Source organism: Macrotis lagotis, chromosome X (assembly GCF_037893015.1).
Source record: "Macrotis lagotis isolate mMagLag1 chromosome X, bilby.v1.9.chrom.fasta, whole genome shotgun sequence".
Classification (NCBI taxonomy): domain Eukaryota; kingdom Metazoa; phylum Chordata; class Mammalia; order Peramelemorphia; family Peramelidae; genus Macrotis; species Macrotis lagotis.
The window spans coordinates 539,022,278-539,044,358 of record NC_133666.1 but is presented as its reverse complement, the minus strand read 5'-3'; positions in this window follow the sequence as shown (position 1 = coordinate 539,044,358).

Here is a 22,081-nt window from a genome sequence, read left to right as displayed (position 1 = left end):
TTTAGCTGTTCCCCATTTGATGGGCATCCCTTCAATTTCCAATTCTTTGCCACTAGAAAAAGGGCTGCTATGGATATTTTGGATCATGTAGGACTTTTCTCTTTTTTCCATAATTTCTTCCTGCTATGGATCTAGATTTGGAATTTCTGGGTCAAAGGGTATGAACAGATTTATTATTCTTTGGGCATAGTTCCATATTGCTCTCCAGAAAGGTTGGATCCATTCACAGCTCCACCAGCAATGCATCAGTGGCCCAATCCTCTCACAACCTCTCCAACATTGATTATTTTCCCTTTTTTCTCATTTTGGCCAATCTAATAAGTGTGAGATGATACCTCATGGTTGTTTTAATTTTCATTTCTCTAATCAATAATGATTTGGAGCATTTTTTCATATTATTACATATAGCTTTAATTTTTCATTTGAAAACTGTGTGTTCATAGCCTTTGACCATTTATCAATTGGGGAATGATTTGTGACCTTATAAATTTGATGCAATTCTTTATATGTTTTAGAAATAAGACCTAGATCAGAACTCCTAGTTGTGAAGGTTGTTTCCCCACTTTCTACTTTCCTTCTAATTTTGGTAGCATTGATTTTATTAGGGAAAAATACCTATGAATTTAATATAGTCAAAATCATTCATTTTGCAGTTTATCATGTGCTCTAATTCTTGTTTGGTCATATGGCCTTTACTTTTGATGAAATTACATCCTGCCTTCTTAGAAATGGATGAACTATCCTGCGGGTAAACCCTGTGGAGTTCTCATTTTTCATTTAGCAGCTTCTGTATTTTCCCATAATTTTCATGAAACCAAACTTGGTCTTTGTGAGTGTTCTGGTCCAGATGAACAAATGCAGTGCTGTATATCAGTTCTCTGAAAGTTACCCACTCTTTACCTGCTCCACTGCTGCCAACTGTTTTGGCTCAGTTTTCCCTTCAATTTAGCAAGGAACTGTTCCCACTAGGAGATACTCTAATCTCTTGACATGAATTCTTCTTCTATTCATTTTGCCTTGGGGCCGCAGCTTTGGTTGAACATGAATATTTGGCTTGGAGAATGAGTCTGTGATCAGTTCAGCATTCTGTACCACACATTGCCTTTGTCACTTCCACATCCAGCCTCTCTCTCCTCCTAACAATTACATAGTTTAAGCATAAGTCTTCAGTGTGTTCAAGGAAGACCAGTATCTTAGTGTGAGAGCTGCCTAGTCCTCTTCTGGCCTGCTTTTCACCTAGCTCTCTCCTGTGATTCCAAGAAGCTATAGGTACACAGTGGCCACACCCTGGTAAATAATTTCAGGAGCTGGACTAAAGAAGGTTGAGGGTAACTGTGGGAGTTTCAATTCATTGGTGAGTAAAGGGGCATGGTTGTGTACTTCAAGCATGTTAAGTGTTCCATTGGTGGAATAGGTGGAGGAGAACAATTTGTTCCAATGGCCATGAAGCCAGCCAAAGCAGGTGCTGTGGAGCACTTAGAGCTTGGTTAGACAAGGAAGACACCAAGGTCATTCACTGCATCTAGAGCTATCACCAGCTGCCCTGACTGTCTTGCTGACTTTGGACAAGAGAGTGAGGTGGTTGACTTCATGTAGCTCTACCTCACTTATATAAATTTATGCATACAACATAAGACATCACTCATAACCACTCCTCAAAGTCCTGTGACAACAGACAAGTGATGAAGCAGCAGGTGCAGAGATATACTGGGAGCTGTATTCACAACACTGCACACAGGAGACCTAGGCCATAGGGTAGTTTCCCCTATGGGAAAATCAGCAGTAAGAAATAGCAGCCTCCTGAGTGACTGACCAGCACTTTTAAAGATCATACTGCTCACCTCCAGATGTGAGGAAGGGGCTAGAAAAGTTGTCCTAAAAACTGTTTGGCCTGATTCCCATGGTGGGAGGGGAATCTCACAGTGTGATCAAGGCACACAAAAAAAAACCTATAAAAACTTCTTCAAAGAGGATTCCACTCACCATCAGTGCATGGAATATGCACACACTCATAGAAAACAACACAGGATCCAATAGACCTGAAAGATGAACAGCTCTTGTTGTTGGAGAACTCAGTAGGTATGGTATCCAAATAGCAGCCCTGAGTGAAACAAGGTGGCGAGTGAAGGTCAGGTTACTGAAGTCGGAGCTGGATACACAATGAAAGGGAATGCCTTGAAGGTGGGGTAAGTTTTGCAAAGAAGAGTAATCTAGTCAACATTCTTGAATGCCTATCAAAAAGTATGTTAGCTTAAATATAAATAGATACATATGTGAGTATATGTATGTGTATTCATGTATATGTATCAACTGTGACTCCAAGAGACTACAGCATACACAGCAGAGACTAAAACAGGTTGAAGGTAATTGATAGGTCTCAAACAATCAGTGAGTTAGGGGAGATGTCAACCCAAAACATAAATGGAATAGGTAGATGAGAACAATTTATTTCACTGGTCATAAAGGTGGCTGAAAAAGGTGCTGTGGAGAGTTTAGAGCTTGGCTAGACACCAAGAATGCATCCTGGACTATCACCAATTGTCTTGATTTTTGTCATACCCCTGAACTTTAATGATGTGGAAGAAAGAATGAGACTGATGACTTTATGCAACTCTGCCTCTCTTAAATCTAATTCATGCAAAAGTCAAGATATCATCAATGAATGGCTTTGGTTGTTTTCTAAAGCAAAGGGTAAACAATAACATATAGGTATAATATTTATACATATATATGTGTGGATAAATGTGAGTGTATAATTATAAGATTAGAATGTGATCACCCTAATTATCCTTTAATTTGAAATGACATATGTGGAAAGAATTTGCTTAATTTGATATCATTCCATAATTATTTTAACTGGTTTTATTCTCTACTACCTTTCTTTGCTTTATGAGAAGATACTACCCAAAGTCATATAACATCCTTATATTTAATTTAATTTAATTTAATATTTAATGCTTATTACATTTAAATTCATTAGATTTTTACAACTATGTTTGTAATCTAACCTATTGTTATAATTGGCAATAGTTTCTCTCTTTCTGTAAGGTTTCCAGATATTTTCTTAGCTACTTTTTGAAATCTTTTGTTTGTCTTACTGTAACTTTTAATTTGGCAGATTAAACTTCTAGATAAAATTATTATTGTTGGTTTTAATGTCATTGCTGTTATTCATTTCCTATTTTTGTTTTCCAGGTCTGTATTTAAATATTTCTGTTAAGTTCTTTTAAATTTACCTGTCTTTTTTCCATCATTTGTCTTTTTAAAATTAATTTTGCCTTAATTCAGTTGAGTAATAGAAATAATCATATCTAATATTTATGTTTTAGGATTTTTCAAAACTTTTTATATATGTACATATGTATAAATAATCTCATTTGATGGTATGAGTGTCCAACAAGAACTAATAAATTCCATCAATAACAAATACTTTCTGTTAATGCATGGTCTATTTCATTTTAAAAATATTATTTTATACTTATTACATTCAGTGTCTACCCATTCTTTGAAGAGAATATTCATGATATAAAGATGTGAGATTTCTCGGTGATCTATAAACCTTTATAGTTTCTTGTTTCTCTTTCATGAATCATGCTTTCCTATAGTTTTCACTATTTTTACCTTTTACAATATTTACATTAACATCTCCCCCTCACCTCACCAACAGACAGGCAGACAGTAAAACACAGACATACATACATACACATATAGACACCTGTACTCATGCTTGCATGTAAACTTTTCTTCCTTCCTTCCTTCCTTCCTTCCTTCCTTCCTTCCTTCCTTCCTTCCTTTGTTTTCTTTATCTTTCTTTTTTTCTTTTCTTTTACTGCACCTGAATTTGATTGATATAGAGAACTTTAAGTGAAAAACCTTCCATGACTAGGAAATCTTATGCAATTTACAGTGTTAGAGTATGTCTGGCAAGCTTAAAGATAAAATGATTTTCCCAGTTCAATAAGTATTGGAAGAGGGACGTGAATAGTGTCCATTGATCAATATGCTTAAAACTAGTTCAGTGTTTAATTGTTCCCTCAAGTCCAAATTAGAGTTTATTCTCTTAATGCAGTTATATAAATAAAAGCTGGAGAAAATAAAGTAATTATTTAATTAGATTAATTAAGTAATTAGACCATGCTATAACTGGTTCCAATATAAATTAATGTATTATGATATGTTAAATTATCTCAACTGGACCCTCACTGTGGCAAAGCAATCCTTTCACACCTCTCTAATCAATTCACTTGCCCTTTCACCAAGGTAAGTTTTCAAAACCTTTATTACCTCTCAATTTCTCATGGCTCTTCCCCCCGCCATACACTTAACTGAGTATACTTTGTCTTTGAAAAAAAATGAAGCCATGAAGAGCTCCTCTTTTCTCTTCTTCCTCTTCTCACAGATTTCTCCAACCCAATCTCCTCTTTCACACCTGTTTCACATAATAGGCCATTTCTCCTAGAGAAGCAAACCATTCTACAACTGATCCCACATTCTCCAAAAGACTGCCCTTTCTGGTTTCTCTACTTTGTCAGCAATCATTAATCACTCCTTCTGTTTTTGCTACTTCTCTACTGCCTATAAGTATACCCATGGCTCCTCCAACCTCAAAAACTCTTATCTGATCCATCCACTCTATATCTTTTTCCTTTATTTTATGTAGTAGAGGACCTGCAATTGCTTTTCCTTCCCTCTCCTTTTAACTCTTTGCAGTCTGGCTTCTGAACTAAAACTGCTCTCTCCAAGGTTATTAATGATCCAATGACTGAATCTAATGGTGTTTTTCAATCTAGTTATTTCCATTGTCAATCTGCCATGTCTAGAATTCTCTGTTTATTATCACTGTTTCCTTCTTTCCCTAAGTTCCTTCAAATCTTGAGGTCCTACCTTCCACAGGAAACTTTTCCAATCTTTTTTAATCATATTATTTGCCTTCTGAAATTATCCCCAACTTAAGCTGTTTAAATCTTGATTGTACATTGTTAATTGCATGATAACATTCCTATTAGACTTTTATTTCCTTGAGAAAAACCTTTTTTGTTGTTTGCTTATTTGTTTGTTTTGCCCTTCTTTGAATCCCCAGTATTTGGCACATTGCACATTTAACACATTTATCACAGAGAGACTCTCCCTTTGGGATGGGATTGGCAGTGGTGTCTAGCACTGATTCTGCTCCTAGGGCTCTGGGACAGATTTTAAATCATATTTGTATATCCATAACTATTAGAATGAAGGCACAAAGCAAAACATGTTGATGCCTTCTTCCAGGCTACTTGCTTTTTCAAGTAGGAAGCAAGTCATATTGGGAGAAGAAGGGAAGGATTTGGAGGCCACAGGATGGTGGGGTCAGAAACTACACACTGAAAAACTTAACTATATCCAGCATAAGACAACTAGGACTTTGAAAGGATTTGAGACTATGGTATGTAAGGAATGGTTGAAAGAACAAGAATTCTTAGTTAAAAATCAAAAGATGTGCAGAAGATATAAAAGCGGTTTCCACATATTTTAAGAAGTTTTATCTCGAAAAGGAATCATAGATTTTCTGTTTGGTCTTGGGAAAATACAACTGATGCAGGGAAGGAGGAAAAGAAGTAATAACTTTAGGATATAAGTTAGAAATAGCTTTCAAACAATTTGGAGTTGTTATTCAAAAGTTTCAGTCATGCCAACTCCACATGACCCTCTTTGGCATTTTTTTGGCAAAGATACTGGAGTGCTTTGCCATTTTCTTCTCAGCTCATTTTGCAAATGAGAAACTGAGGCAGGATTTGCCCAGGATCACAGTTAGTAATTATCTGAGGCTAATTCTAAACTGAAAGATGAATCTGCCTGACTTCAGAACGTCTTTCTTACTCCATCCAGTGCACCATCTGGCTGCCCCAACTTAATTATTAACTTATTAATTAATATTTATATTTACTATTTAATCATTGTAAAACTTATTAATTAACAATTAACTCTATCCAAAAGTAGAATAGGTTGCCTCATTCAAAGGCAGACATCTTTAAGCAAAGTCTGAATAAGCCCTTGTCAAAACTTTTTTTTTTTTGGTTTGGTAAGGCAGTAAGTTACTTGCCCAAGGTCACACAGGTAATTATTAAGTGTCTGATGTCAGATTTGAACTTAGGTCTTCCTGACTCCAGGGCCAGTGCTCTATCCACTGCACCACCTAGCTGCCCTTGTCAAAACTTTTGAAGAGCTAATATCTACTCATCTACTCATGAGTCAGATTAGATGGATATTGAGGCTCCTTCCAGCACCGTATTTCTGTGAGATACTTTTTCTTTGTCAATGTTTCTGCTTTATCCATACCATTAGAAAGAACTTTGAGAGAATGAACTGTGCAAGCTGATCTTGAGATTGTACTAGGAGAGGAAGATAATGGCAATCAACTGGGCAATGGCAGATACTTGCTGGTTCTAGAATTAGAGGACCTGAGTGCAAATCTTAACTATGCTTCTGGTTCTTACTTGTTTTGAATAATTCACTGAATTTCCTTGGGACTTAATTTCCCCATCTGTAAAATAGGGTATTAGACTAGAACTTTAACTTTCATGATTTCTTCTAATTTTAGATCTACAATCCTATAAAATATTCTATTATTTTAAAATGTGGGGAGACTTTTCTCATGTTAAAACCCATGTTGGGTTTTTTTTAATTTCAGACTGCTGAGATTCCTCAGCTTCAGGATGGCAGGGCAGAGACATTGCAACTCTGCATTCTTAGTTTTCTGTTCTTCCTCTTTCTGCATCTGCCAAAAATCATGAACCATAATTCAAACTATATATTTTCCTTTCTGCTCCATATGAATTATTCCTACCATATTCAAAATCTATAATACTATATGTATCACATTTTGAAGGAACTTTTGAGAATGCATATGATAGATGGATAGTTAGCTTTAATAAGTATTATTTACATTATTGCTATTGTTGCTGTTGATCATCCTTTATTTTCAAAGAGGAACAATAATGTCTTGTCTTGATTGTCAAGTGGATTTGAGTGAAGCAGAGTTGTGCATCATCTGCCTCCCTCTCTCGCTTCCAGAGTAATTGAAGTCCAGAGACAGGGCTGCTCATCCATCTTTGGTATCCACCTGTTACCCAACTCTCACTCCTGGTTCCAAGAAGCTTTAGCATGTGCAGTAAAACCTAGAGAAGGTTCCTTCAGCAGATGACCTAAACTAGGTTGAATGTAATAGACAAACTTCAAAATTATCAGTGAGTTAGGGGGAAGGAATAGGTTACAACTGAGGAAACTAAAGGTCAGAGAGGTAAAAGTGATCGATTCAATGTATTATGTCTTATTAGAGACACAATCTGGACTAAAACCCAATATTTTATCTTAAAAGATCATAAATTTGGAGATGGAAAAGATAGTCATATGCTTATTTAGTGACAGACAGAATGGGAAATCTTTTGGGGTTTTTTTTAGGTTTTTGCAAGGCAATGGGGTTAATTTATTAAGTGTCTGGGGACTGATGCTCTATCCAATGCACCACCCAACTTCCCTGAAATCAAGTTTTTTTAATTCCAAATTCAGGAACCTCTCTACTTCTACTAAATATTACAATGATAGAGTCAACACTCCAACTTCTTCATGTGACTATAGCATGTCTTTGATTATTCCCCAACTCTTCCTCACTACAAAACTATTCAAAGAAGTTGTAGTAAGTTTAATGGAACCCTTGGCCATGCCACTTGCAAGTACTTTCAGTCAACTAAGGGAAAGACTAACGGTCAATGCAACATTGCAAGCTATACAAAAGAGAACAAATTTGTCAATTATCATGCACCTGCTAAGAGCCTGCTGTTTAAGTATGTTTTTATTAGCCAAGAGGCCTAACCACAATAGTGTGACTGTTCTCCAATGAGTGTAGATATTGAAGTGAGATTCGTATCCTTTCCATAGGTCAGATAAACAAAATCTCCAGATTTTAATACTGGTTAGATTGCTGTTTTGCTCAACATAGGTAACAGACTTGCTCAGAAAACAGACTTTTAAAGGGAATTAAATTGCTCTCATAATTATAATGAAAATTACATCAAATCTAAAAGAAACTTGGACTGTTTTCCTGCTTTGCCTATTTGTTTTTTCTTATAGGTGCTTGATTTGATTTTTCACCTCATTTTTAGATCTACTTCAAAAATCATCAGTTGTTTCACATTAAGTATTTGGCCAGTTGCATGTAATAACATCAGAATATCTTTCAAGGGGCTCCCAAAGGCTTTCAGTTGGAGTGTTTGATTGTTTGTTAATGGAGGCTATTGTTGAATCACCCAGATTAGCATGTGGGAGAGGTTATCTGAACAATTAACAAGACCAAAAACACTCTTAAGGTGGTCAAGTCTAGGGAGGAGACATGCTGTAAATGCTAAAATTTATCTGGTGATGATTAGGGATAATAATGAGCACATTTACATACTGACATTCCATTATATTACAGTACTTAGCAAAAATAAATTCTGTTCTGTTTTTGTTTTATATATTCTTTCACAAAATATCACTAGTTGCCTAGTCTATTAAGTGATGAAATAGTTTAAAATAAATACTTGCTGTTGTGTTGTCTCAGTCATGTCTGAGTATCTGACTGAATCCATTTGTGGTTTTGTTGGCAAAGATATTAGAATGGCATTTTCCTTATCTAGCTCATTTTACAGATAAGGAGCTGAGGCAAAATTAAATGACTTGTCCAGGATCATTTAACTAGCAAATATCAATGGTCAGATTTGAATTCATGAATAGGAGTTTCCTGACTGTAGAGTGGACATTCTATTTACTGTACCACTAACTGTCTGAAAGATTTATTAGAAAACAAAATACAATCTATGTTGTCAAGGAATGGAGACATTTTCTATGGTATTCATGTATATTTTCAAAATATGCAAGGTACTATTAAGCATCCAACTATCCCTCCTACTGTCCTTTGAGGTGGGTTGCACAATTATCATTGTTGCTATCAAATAGCTAAGGAAACAGAATCAAGAAATGAAGCGATTTGCCTGAAATGGCGAAAACAATGCAAGAGCCATTAGATTGATCACTTGTCAACTGGAAGATAGGCATCCTTTCTGTTGCAGCTAAACAAGTTCTAATAATCATCATTCTTTCTCTCATTACAGCATAATTAGGTACTTTAAAGGTAAGTCCTATATTCTGATTATTTTTTTGTTTGGTTGTTTTGTTTTGCTTTGCTTTGGTATGGGAATGGGGTATTGTCTACCTTTCTATATGTTGCAGATAACAGTACTTAGGTAGAAAAATTGTATGATATACTTGCAAAGAATTGAAATAATATTGGAACAGTGTTTTGGTTATTCAAAAGTTCCATTTACTGCCTTAATTCAATTCTACAAATTCTTCCCCATCCCCTATATATCTTCACTTCAGATTCATTCTTTTCCTTTAATTTTAAATTTAGTGCTACCTTGTAGGGAAACTTTCCCAAACTACCTTATAAATGTCTAAGTACATGTTGCATGTCCTGGTAGAATCTATTTTTTTTTTTGATGGAAGGGCTTGTCTTCCATACTCACTGACAAAGTATTCAGTTGTTTCAGGGAAACCTGACTTATTTTATCCCATTTAATAATGTTATCCTTCATTCTCCAAGAAAACCACATCAGGGAGGTGATGCCATGACAAGCACATGAAATGTATTTGAGCAAGGGGATGCTGTGCTAAGTCACCAGTCTCACTTTCTCCTCCAAGTCAACTGGATCCAGTGGCCAGATATGAATCAGGATGACTAAAGATGGCCCTGGATGAGAGGCAAGCAGGTTTACAAATCTTAGCCCCAGCTCACATAGCTAGCAAAAGTCTGAGACTAGATTGGAACTTTATCCCTCTGATTGCAAGGCCAATGCTCTATCCACAGAACCATCTAGCTGTCCTTAACCCATTTAGGATTTTCTTGACAAAAATACTGGAGTGGTTTGTCATTTCTTTCTTCTTCAGCTAATTTTTGTGTTTATCATTAATTCACAAAGAAGTCCATGATATCAGGGAGGTGATGCCAAGACAAGCACAATAACTGGATTTCACTGAGGGGGAACTGTGCTAAATTACCAGCCTCACTTTCTCCTCCAGAACTATCTGAGTCCAGTGACTGTATATGAATTGGGACAATTGGAGATGACCTTGCCCAAGTTCACACAACTGATAAGTGTCAGGGGTCTGAGGTCAGATTTGAGCTCCCAGCCTCCTGACTCCAAGGCCAGTGCTCTAATCACTGAGCTACTATGCACTGCTTCAGCTTCATTTTATAGATGAGGAAACTGAGATACACAGAATTAAGTGATTTGTCCAGGAACAAAAAGGATTTGAGGTCACATTTGAACTCAAGTCTTTCTGACTCCAAGCTCAATACTCTGCCCATTGAAAAAAGTAGTGATTTTTTTTAATTGAAAGGAATTAAATTTTCAGGATTATGAATCATAGAGACATTGCAAGAAATCTTCATTAAAGCCTCATCGAGGTCAATTAAGAAAAATTCTAGAAATCAAACCAAAGGAATCTAATTAACCCACCAAAGCAGCATGGTGTGGTGAACTAGTCAGGATTTCAAACCATGTATTTTTTTTGGGGGGTGGGGGTTTAGACAAAGTAAACAATTTAAAGATAATAGTAGTTAAGGTTAGCACCACCTCAAGTCCTCCCCTGCTACACAATTATATAGCATTATTACAGTTCTTCCTAAGGTGAGATTACTGTGTATTTGCAGTACTTTTGACTGCTATCCTCTGTAGAGTGTTCATGTATCCAGAGTTTAAAGAAGAGCACTCAGACTTTGAGCCAAGGGTCTAGGACTAGCAGTAGACTCCAGATTTAGTAAAGGCTTTTCGCTGGTGCTATGAAGATATAGCGAGAAATGTCAGAGGTACATTAAGATAGCGTAATGATATTCAAGACCATGTTAATTTGATAAAGCAGATTGAAGAATGAAGGAGAAACATTGTGCACTTATCCAGATGAGATTTCTCTCCTAAGTTTCAGATTCAGAACTCCAACTTTTTTTAGACATTTCAAACTGAACTATTTATCATTTCCCCCTCCAAATCTCTCTTTCCTTCTGAATTTGAATATTACCAATGAGGGAATCATCATCCTCTCAATAACCCATACTCCCAACCTAGAAGTCATCCTCTATTCCTCTCTAACATCCTTTATCTGTTTTGGTGCCACCTTGTCAATTTTACCTTCATAACATCATCTGTATATACCTCCTTCTGTCTTCCTGGAGTACCAACATGATGGTATAGACTCTCATTATTTAATTCCTAGACTATTGCAATATTGCAATAGCTTTCTGTCTAGTTTCCCTGCCTCCAATCTTTTTATTTATTTTGATTTATTCTGGGTCACACAGCTAGGCAATTGTTAAGTCTGAGGCCAGATTTGAACTCAGGTACTCCTGACTCCAGGGCTGGTGCTCTATTCACTGCACCACTTAGCTGCCCCCAGGATCAAATTTTAAATCTTCTGTTCAGCCTCTTAAAAAAGTTCACAACCTGGAACCTTCCAATTTTCCAGTTTTTTTGGCACTTTAATCAGCCCCACCCTAGAATCAAATAATATTAGTCTCCTTGCTACTCCCCACAGGCAACTAACCCAATATTCTGACTCTGGACAGATGTACGAGATTCTCTTATCTTTACTTCCTAGCTTCCTGACTTCCTTTCCTTCAAGTCTTAGCTAAAATTCTACCTTGCAGAAAAAAAGCATTTTTTCTAATTCTTCCTAATACTGGTGCCATCCTTTTATTGATTATCTCTAATGTATCTTGTATGTATCTTTTTTTGTATATACTGTGATTGCTACATTTGCAGTATGACTGATTTTATATTTTATTAATTTTATATTTTCAGTGTGACTGTTTTTATATGTTATTAATTTTATATTTTCAGTGTGACTGATTTTATATTTTATTAATTTTATATTTTCAGTGTGACTGATTTTATATTTTATGCTAGACCTAAGAAAGTGATAGAGAACATTTTGTTGCAGTACATTAAATTTACAAGTGTGTTATAAGTATGTTTTTCAGTTATTTGTTATAAATTTATCAACAAAACTCTGACAAGGACTGTCTTTTATCTTTCTATATAGGTATTCCTTCCACATTGCAACTTTTCTCATTGCAGTTTCAATATATAGTGAGCTGGCATGAAAAATTAAATGGAAATTTTTTTGAGTTTTGCTGAAGACACAGATGACAAGGAAAAGGTAGCAGATGACACAGAAAAAAATTAGAAACTCAGAAATATATAAAATATATGTAGAGCAATGTATAGATCAACCCAAATTTCACAATAAGATACTGTAAACATTTTATAGAAGGAAAAAATTTCAGATTTCTGTGAAAGGGAGGGCCAAAAATTTTTACATGAATGTTCCAGATTGTGAGGATACCACATCCCTAACTCTTGCAAAATAGAAGGAATAACTCTATATTCTCATTTAACACAGAGTCTGACACAAATCCTTTTTTACTTACAGACATCATTAAAAAAAAGTTTCAGAGTAAACTACTGTATAAGACTGCCTACCATTGTGCTTCTTTTCATCTTGTTCTCCTTGACTTTATGCTACACACTTGACTTTTAAACCATTTGCTTTTCTTTTTAATCTTCTGACTAACTTCTATGGTTGGGTTACCCTATCACTTCCAGCTTGATTGGCATTTTGTTGACTGTCTTAGGTCAATACTGGAACATTTTTTTCTTGGAGAGTTCTTCCCCTTGGGGCCTGTTGATAATCATAATTCCCAGCACATATGAAGACAGTATCTCCCATTTGGGTTTAAGGGAGTATTTAATTGGGGTAGAGAATACCAAATAAGGAAACGCTTTTGATTAATGTAGATTGACATCCTTTCCCATTATGCTGTAGATAACTTTAAATAGCTATCTGGGGTGATTAAGAGGTGACTTACTAGAATCATACATGAAATAAAAAACTTAATTTGAATTCAATGTCTTTCAGTTCTGAGTTGACTTTCCATATACTCTGCTAAACTGCTTTCACCTCCTTATGGAATGATGGGGGATGCACCAGTATTGTCTAACTTCTCTTAAAATAACACAAACCTAACTTACTTCTAGCCCTAGGCCCAAGCAAAGACTAAAACACTGAATATTCTGCAATTTGGGGGAAAAAGAGAATTCAATTCTACAACAGTTAAACCAGATCTCTGCAATTCAAAACATAATTTTATTATCTATGCACTACCTTGAAGTCACTACAAGGAACTAGAGAAACAAAGTAAATTCTACCCTTGGGATGCTTACATTTCACTGAAAGGATGCCTTACCAGGTTATTTAAGGATAGAGAAAGCAGGGAGAATAATTGTGGTGATAAGATAAAGGTTAAAATAAAAAAAATTCTACCTGAGATGAACTTTGAAGGAATCTAAGGGTTCTAAGAGATTAAACATTCCAAGTGTGATGGGGCATAATGCTGAGAAGTAGAGGTGGTAGAATGCTGAATACAAGAGAATCTAGTAGTACAGTTCAACTACTTTGAAGAGAGCATGAATGGAATTGTTGCTGTTGTTCAGTCATTTCCATCATGCCGGACTCTTAATCATCATATTTGGACTTTTCTTGACAAAGATAATGTAATGGTTGGTCATTTTCTTCTCTAGCTCATTTTATAGATGAAGAAACTGAAGCAAACAGGGTTAAGTGACTTGCCCAGGATCACACAGCAAGTGAGTCTCTGAGGCCAGATTTGAACTCAGAAAGATAAATTTTCCTGACTTTCAAGCCCAGTACTCTTTTTACTGAGGCATCTGGCTGCCCTACAAATGGGAATAATCTGAACCCCTTCCAATATGGTTGGTAGGAACTGGATAGTAGAGTCTTTAAAAGACATACTATAGACCTTATATTTTACCCAAAAGCAATAGGGAGACTCATCTTTTGATCAATGGAATAGCATGGTCAGATTTATGTAAGAAGAATACATTTTTTTTATTCACAACCTTTTGAAGTTCTTGTCCAGAATGTTAGTCAAAAGTTGCTAATTTGTACTTATTAATTTGAGAATATTAATTTTGAAATTAAAGTTAAGATTTACTTAACATGCTAATTTTTTTAAAAGAACTGAATCTTTAAAAGAAACATTTTACATAATAAGCAACCAAAATAGAGAATTTGTTTTACAGGCTAATCTGTTTGTAACTTAGTGTGTAATAGAATTGCCTTGAGCAATGGGAGGTTAAATGAGGTACAATTCTCTAATTATAAATATATTGCTGGAAAATGCACCACTTGTAATTGAGGATGGAAGATTTGAGTTATACTCTGAAGCTTTATTTTTGTCAGCCAAACCCTGTATATGAAAAAAATTGTCATGGACATATAGGTATTTACAAGTATATTCCAAATCTTGATAATAACCCCATATGCTTAATATATAAATGATCAACTTTAGAGATAAAGTGCATCATCAGAGCTCCAAAAGGTAAGACTTAAAGTGTATTTTTAGTTACCTAATTACATTATTGAATTTTTAACTACTTTCTTAAGAAAAGATTGGTTCTTGTTGCAAATGTCATTCATTAAAGAGATGTGTTCTTTCCCCTCTATGTTCTTGGGAAGACCAGACAATTCTCTTGAGCAAATTGGCAAAAAAGGAAAATGGAAAAATGTTGTAATGTGTGATGAGTCAAGATCTTGGCTTCATATATTTGATTTGCATTAACACTGTCAGAAAGGGAGAGGAACCTTCAATATACTTGTTAAGTTATCATTAATTATAGAAATGCTAGTTCAGCTCAGCTGTGTGTTTAAGATAATTCATAATCACCACATTCATGTGGCTACATCCCTCTGGTTGACTGCTAATTCCAGATTCTCATACTAGATGCATTGTTAGTTCTTAATAGAAAAAAAATCATTTTTCCATTTTCCCATTGCTGTGCCTCATAACCCAAAGGAGAAAATAAGCATTATGGAACAGGCTGCTAATTCAAAGATTAATAGAATTCTAGGTCCTCTTTTGAAGGTCATTAACACTGTCAGAGGAAAACACGCCTTGCCTATGAATGGAATAGGGCACAAGCTAGAAACCCAAAGTTTTAGCTTTGTTTGGTAATAATAGTCTTACTGACCTAGGGATAAATTGGAAGCCAATAAAGTAATAATAGCACACATATATATTATATGTAAGATATATATATATATATATATATATATATATGTTTGTGTGTGTGTGTGTGTGTGTGTGTATTTTAGGTAGTGCTTTAAAGTTTACAAAGTGATTTACATATCTTATGCCTTTGAATGCTCATAAAAATCCTATGAATTGGGTGTTATTATGAGAAAGATTAAGTTACTTGTCTAGGATCACACAGCTGGTAAACATTTAAGACAAGATTTCAAGTCAGATCTTCTGAATTCCTGACTTTTTTTTTGTTTGTTGGCTTGAAATCTAGATAGTCCATTTTGAAGAGGCATTGCTCTAAAGGAAATTTGCTGCCTTTCCTCCTCCTGGTCCTTTCTATTTCTTCTCTCTTATCTTGTTTACTAAGTCCCCAAGCAATAGACAAATTAGAGACAATGAGGAACCAATGAGATTCTCAGGTTCTATTCTTTCCTCTGTATCTTATTTCAATCCTCAGTAAGAACTTTTATAGAAAATTCTTCAGGTGGAGTCACATTGCTGGAAGGAACATCAAATGTCATCTGTTCCTAAAATCCTTACTGAAAGAAAACCAAGAAAATTTTTATAAAACAAAGAAATATAGTCATTCATTTGAAGAATCTTATTTTAAAAACAAATCAAAGTTACCTTTACAACCTGGCTCCATCCATCTCTCAAAACACATAGAACATTATCCCTCTTCACTTACACTGTGGACCAATACTTTTCACTTTCTTACTCTTCCTCCTGTAAGACTCCAAATATTTGCAATACTTGATCCCAACCTAAAATACATTTCCTCACTATACTTCCTTTTCAAATCTTCAAAATAAGAGGTGGTTAAATTGGCACAATGGACAATATGTTGAACAGGGGTTTCAAAGATGAGTTAAGTCATGCCTTTGAAATTTTTGCATATGGTAGTATTTTTTCCATATCAGAATACAATCATGTCTTATAAAATTCAGTGAAATAAATCTGAGTATCAACTACTTGTCTGTCTGATTTAACAGAGAAGAGTTTCATATAATTCAGAGACCAGATTGCACTTCTTAGAAAGTGACCTTTCAGCTACCAACTCATGCTATGTTAAGATTTTTTCTCCAAATTATAGACTATTTAAATGTGCAATTCCATTTACTTTTTATATTATTTACAGTAAATAGATGTAGTTTTTAATTATAATTTTCTTTTCTTTCCATTTGTTCTTCAACAGCTATGCTTCAATTTATGTGTTTTTAGGGCTTCAAGGATAAATTGTTCATGGTTGTTTTATATGTTATTTCTCCCATTAGATTGTGAGGTCCTTGAGAGCAAGGTCTGTATTTTATCTTTTTTGTTTCTATCAATTAACAATCTTTCACACTTAAAAAGTAGTTCAGTCAAGAAAAATGACCTGAAGAAACAAAAGCACCATAAAAATAGATTAGCCTTCACCAACTATCATTTTCCCAAACTCTCTATGCCATAATCTTTTCTCTACTTTCATATTCTGTCTTTCTCCAATATAGCTTTCAATCTTCTTTGTGTGGGTCCTTACTTTTCATATAAACTTCAGCTCTTTTTTGCTTAAAATTTTTGATATTATTTTATACAGGAAGACCACACTTTGGTATTCTTCTCTTGTTGCTGCACTTCTTCCTAACTTCTATAATATACAACACACTTCAATGAGTCTATGATTTCAACATTTTAAACTGCAAACTATTCAATCATATAAGGATCATCTTGTAAACTCTTGCCCCTGCTCTTCATTAAGTTTGTCACAGAGGGTCCCTGCATCTCTTATGAAAATTTAAAACACTGCCTCAATATCAGTTATATTACTTTTCCTATATTCATCATACAACTTTCTGTGCCTTCTATGTGATGCTAATTTTTAATTCTTCAAAAACTGTAATGTTCCATGACTCTCCTATATCTCCTATATCCAATATACATCTTTTTCTATCTCTCTTGTCTCTTTCATCTGCATGTGTGTTTTAAAATTTTATTTTGTTGGTGAATTTCCTGTGTACACACATAGGCCTCTTCAAACAATTCTCATTTTACTTTGGCAATTTTTTTCTTTTTTGTACCAACAGAAATGCACTAATAAAAACTTTCCACTACTTCCCATCATTTCATTTTCTTCTTTTTTTTTTTTTTTAGATTTCTCAAGGCAATGGGGTTAAGTGGCTTGTCCAAGGCCACACGGCTAGGTAATTACTAAGTGTCTGAGGTCGGATTTGAACTCAGATTCTCCTGACTCCAAGGCCAGTGCTCTATCCACTGAGCAACCTAGCCACCCCATTTCATTTTCTTCTATAAAAGTTTTGTCCCTAAATTCCCATCTTTCCTTCATCCTTGTGAATAATGTTACTCAAAATCTAGGATGCATGTTAGACTCTACATTGTCTCCTTTTCTCTATGAAAAAACTCTTTGTAGATGTATTCATATCCTTTAAAAGTATGTACCATTGAAACCCCAGAATTGACTTATCTATTTGACAAGAAACAGGCTCAGAATAATTTCCCATGTGTGGGTCCTTCCTTTTAAACAATGAAATTATCATTATGGCAGTTCAAGAATTTATTAGTTGCTCTGTTTTTTCATTGATAACATAAGATTTGAGAGTCACTGAATTGGTAACTTCTATCACTATTACATATTAGTTGCATGCTAGATTTGTAGTTTCCCAAAATTTTCAATTATTTCTTCTATTTTTAAATTTATCTTTAGTATATGTTAACAATGAAAAAAAGAAATGCTCATATTTTTCATCTCCATTAAATTTCATCTAAAATATCACAATTGGTCAACTAATTAATCAGCAAATATTTATTAAGTGCTATGTTTCAGGCACTGTAGTAATCTCTCCACCATGCTTTTTAAAAAAATTTATTTTTTTCCACCATGCCTTTCTCTGTCTTTTGGTTCCTGTTTTTCCTCATTTGACTATATTTTTTTAATTTTTAAATGGGTCAAATGTTATATTAGTATATTATTTGTATTTACACATAAATGTGGTTATAAGTTTTGTTATTATTATTATTAGTTTATTAATACTACCACAACACAATTCAATATATCCTGTTTCTTTTTTTATTAGGTACTATCCAGAATCATATTTTGGTCATAGAATAGTGATATTAATGCTGATTTAAGATCTTGTATTCATTTTTACCTATAACACTTTTGTAGCTTTGTATATAAATATTTAAGTCCACTAATTTTACCACCATGTTTTTTTTTATCATATCTAGGTGTGTTCTCTATGGTATAATTTTGGGTGGATTGTTATAAATAGGTATTTTCTACTACCATCTTTTTGATTAAAATCCTTTGCTTTAGATTTACAAGTCTCTAAAGAAATAGATTCTTATTAGTTTAAGTATACTCTAATCCTGACCATGGCCTGCCTACAAAAGTCATGGTATTTAAAGGGAGTATTAGAAGGTCATAGGCAGACTTTCACAAATATACTGTAAAAGAACAGATTTTTTACCATCCTATGATTATCCAAAGGATTCAATAAAACTCACTTGATGCTCCCAGGGCTTAAATTATCACCAGTGGAAAGATGATTCCTAGATTTATATATGTAACTCTAATCTCTTACTTGAAGTCAAGTTTCATGACCACTGCTTCTTGGACATCTCAAATTGGATATTATACATACATACATACATATATATACATATATATATATATGTATGTGTGTGTGTTTACATGTATAATTCTATATCTCAAACTCAAAATGTATCTCAAACTGGATATTATATATATATATATATATACATATATAAATATATTTCTATATCTAAAATTCAAAAAGTACAAAATGAAACACATTATCTTTTCCCCCAAAACCTACCCTCAATGAATTCTCTATTGCTATCAAGGGCACCATAATTCTTTTACTAATGTAAACCCATAATCTCAATGTCATTTGTGACTTCTTTGGATTCACCTTCCATTTTTAAGCTGCTGCCAGTCTTGTTTTCTTCTTAACATCTACCGTATATTTCTTCTTCCCTTTAACTGTACAGTTACCACCATGCTACAGGTTTTCCATACTTGGAGTACTACAATAGCTTGGTGCTTCTTCCTCAAGTCTCTCCTCACTATAATACATCCTGACTCAACTGTTGAAGTGATTTTCCTTAAAAAAAAGATCTTACTCTGTCACCTTTTACTCAATAAATTCCAGTGACGTTATTTTACCTCCTGTATAAATTATAAATTCCTCTTGTCTTTTAAATTCTTTTGCAACCTTGATCTTTTTACCTTTCTAGTCTTCTTACTCTTCATTCCCATCCATGAACCATTAGGTCCTGTTAACACTGACTTTCTTCTTGTTCTTTACTCAGAATTCTCCATTCAGTGAGTTTGTGCTTTTTTTTACAACTGGTTTTCTGCCAATCTTGGAATGTTTTCTTTCCTTGCCTTACCCAGAATGGCTTCTCTTTTTTCTTCAAGACTTAATTAAAATCTATTTATCCAAGGAGGCCTTTCTCTAGTTCACTCCACCAAATGTACACTACTAATACCTTCATTCTGCAATGACCTTCCAATTACAGTGTATATTTTGTATGACTACCTTTTTACACACAATATTTCCTTAGAATGTGAGCTTCTTGAGAGAAAGTATGGTGTTTTTCTTTGCTTTGTTTTTAACTTTCTTTGCATCCTCATTGTTTGGGATAAAGAAAATCCTCAATAAATGTTTATTGACCTCAGAGGAAGGAGAGCAACGTTCTGTCCTAAAGGTTCTCCTTCAACAAAATATTTAATTCTTATGCATATAACAAAGCAACACATGATCCTTTGAATGATATAACAATAGGTCTAGGCAATGAAAGTACTAGCAGTGTACATTTAGTAGAGTGAAATGGAGAAAGAAATGGAGAATTTGAATTGAATTTTGAAGAAAACAGAAAAAAGATTCTTGGTGAGGTGAGGAAAGAAAACATTCCAGGACTGACAGAAAACTACTTTAAAAAGTATTGGGATGAATCTGAATATTAATCTCAAATTAGGAATAAGATCAAGCAGAAGCTAGGTGGTTATATGAATAGATTATTGGACCTAGAGACAGGAAGATCTGAGTTTAAATTCAGTCTCAGGCATTTACTAGCTTTGTGAGCCTGGGCAAAATATTCAGTCTCTGCCTGAGTTTCCTCATCTGCAAGTTAGGTGCAATAATAATAATAATGACTTTCCAAAATTGTTGTGATAAAATGAAATAATATATGTAAACCACTTTGCAAACCTTAAAGTGCTATATAAAGTTTATATGTTGTTTTTGTTATTGTAAATTGATTGAAGGAGACATAACACCTAGGCATCCTTATTCACTATTCATGCACAATTATTTGAATTTTTCCTACCTTTTATGCATTGTCTATTCAATTCTCTGCCTAGGGACAATATTGCTATTTTCAGTATTGGTCATCTGTTTTACTTCTCAGACTATAATTACCATTTTCTCTTTTATTTCTGCTATTCATCTCATGACAGGAAATTCCACTTAAATTCTAGTGGAATTTTTCTCTGTTTTTATTAATATTTTATTTGTTTTTCAATTATATACAATAGTAGTTTCTACCTATCATTTTCTGTACAGTTTTGAATTTAGCAATTTTCCCCCAACCTCCCTTCTCTCTCCCCTTCCCCTCACAGTTGGCAGTCTGATAATCTTTACATTGTTTCCATGCTATACATTGGGAGAGAAATCATTACCTTGCAGAAAAAAATAAAATATTAGAGATAGCAAAATTATATAGTATATAAGACACTATAAAAAATGAGGGTGATGGACTTTGGTCTTTGTTTAAACTCCACCATTCATTCTCTGGCTACAGATGGTAATCTCTGTCACAGGTGCTCTAAAACTGTCCCTGATTACTGCATTGATGGAATGAGCAAATCCATTAAAGGCTGAGCATCACCCCCATGTTACTGTTAGGGTGTACAGTGTTCTGGTTCTGCTCATCTTGCTCAGCATCATTTGATGCAAATCCTTCCAGGCTTCACTTAAATCCCATCCCTCTTAGTTTCTAATAAAACAATAGTGTTCCATAACATACATATAGTCCAATTTGTTCAGACATACCCCAACTGATGGACATTCACTCCATTTCAAATTCTTTCCTACCACAAATAGGGCTGCTATGAATATTTTTGTACTAGTGATGTTTTTACCCTTTTTCATGATCTCTTCAAGGGTATAGACCCAGTAGTGGAATTGCTGGATCAAAAGGTATGCACATTTTTATTTCTTTTTTTGGCATAATTCCAGATTGCTCTCCAGAAAGGTTGGATGTGTTTGCAGGTCCACCAACAATGTATTAGCATCCCAGATTTCCCACAACCCTTCCAACATTAAACATTGTCCTTTCTGGTCATATTGGTCAATCTGAGAGGTTTCAGGTAGTACCTCAGTGCTGCTTTAATTTGCATTTCTCTAATCAGTGATGAATTAGCAATTTTTTGCATGACTATGGATCACTTTGATTTCCTCATCTGTAAATTGTCTTTGCAAATCCTTTGACCATTTGTCAATTGGGAAAATGACTCTTTCCCCCATAAATTTGACTTAGTTCTCTTTACATTTTACAGATGAGACTTTTGTCAGAAATACTAGTTGTAAAAATTGTTTCCCAATTTACTACATTTCTTTTGATCTTGGTTACAGTGGTTTTGTTTGTGCAAAAGCTTTTTTTTTAATTTAATGCAATCAAAATTATCTAATTTATTTCTAATGATGTTCTCAATCTCTTCCTTGGTCCTAAACTGCTTCCCTTTCCATAGATCTGACAAGTAAACTATTCCTTGACTCCTAGTTTGTTTATAATAATGTCTTTTATGTCTAAATCCTGTACCCATTTTGATCTTATCTTGGTATGGGTTGTGAGATGTTTGTCCAATCCAAGTTTCTGTCATACTGA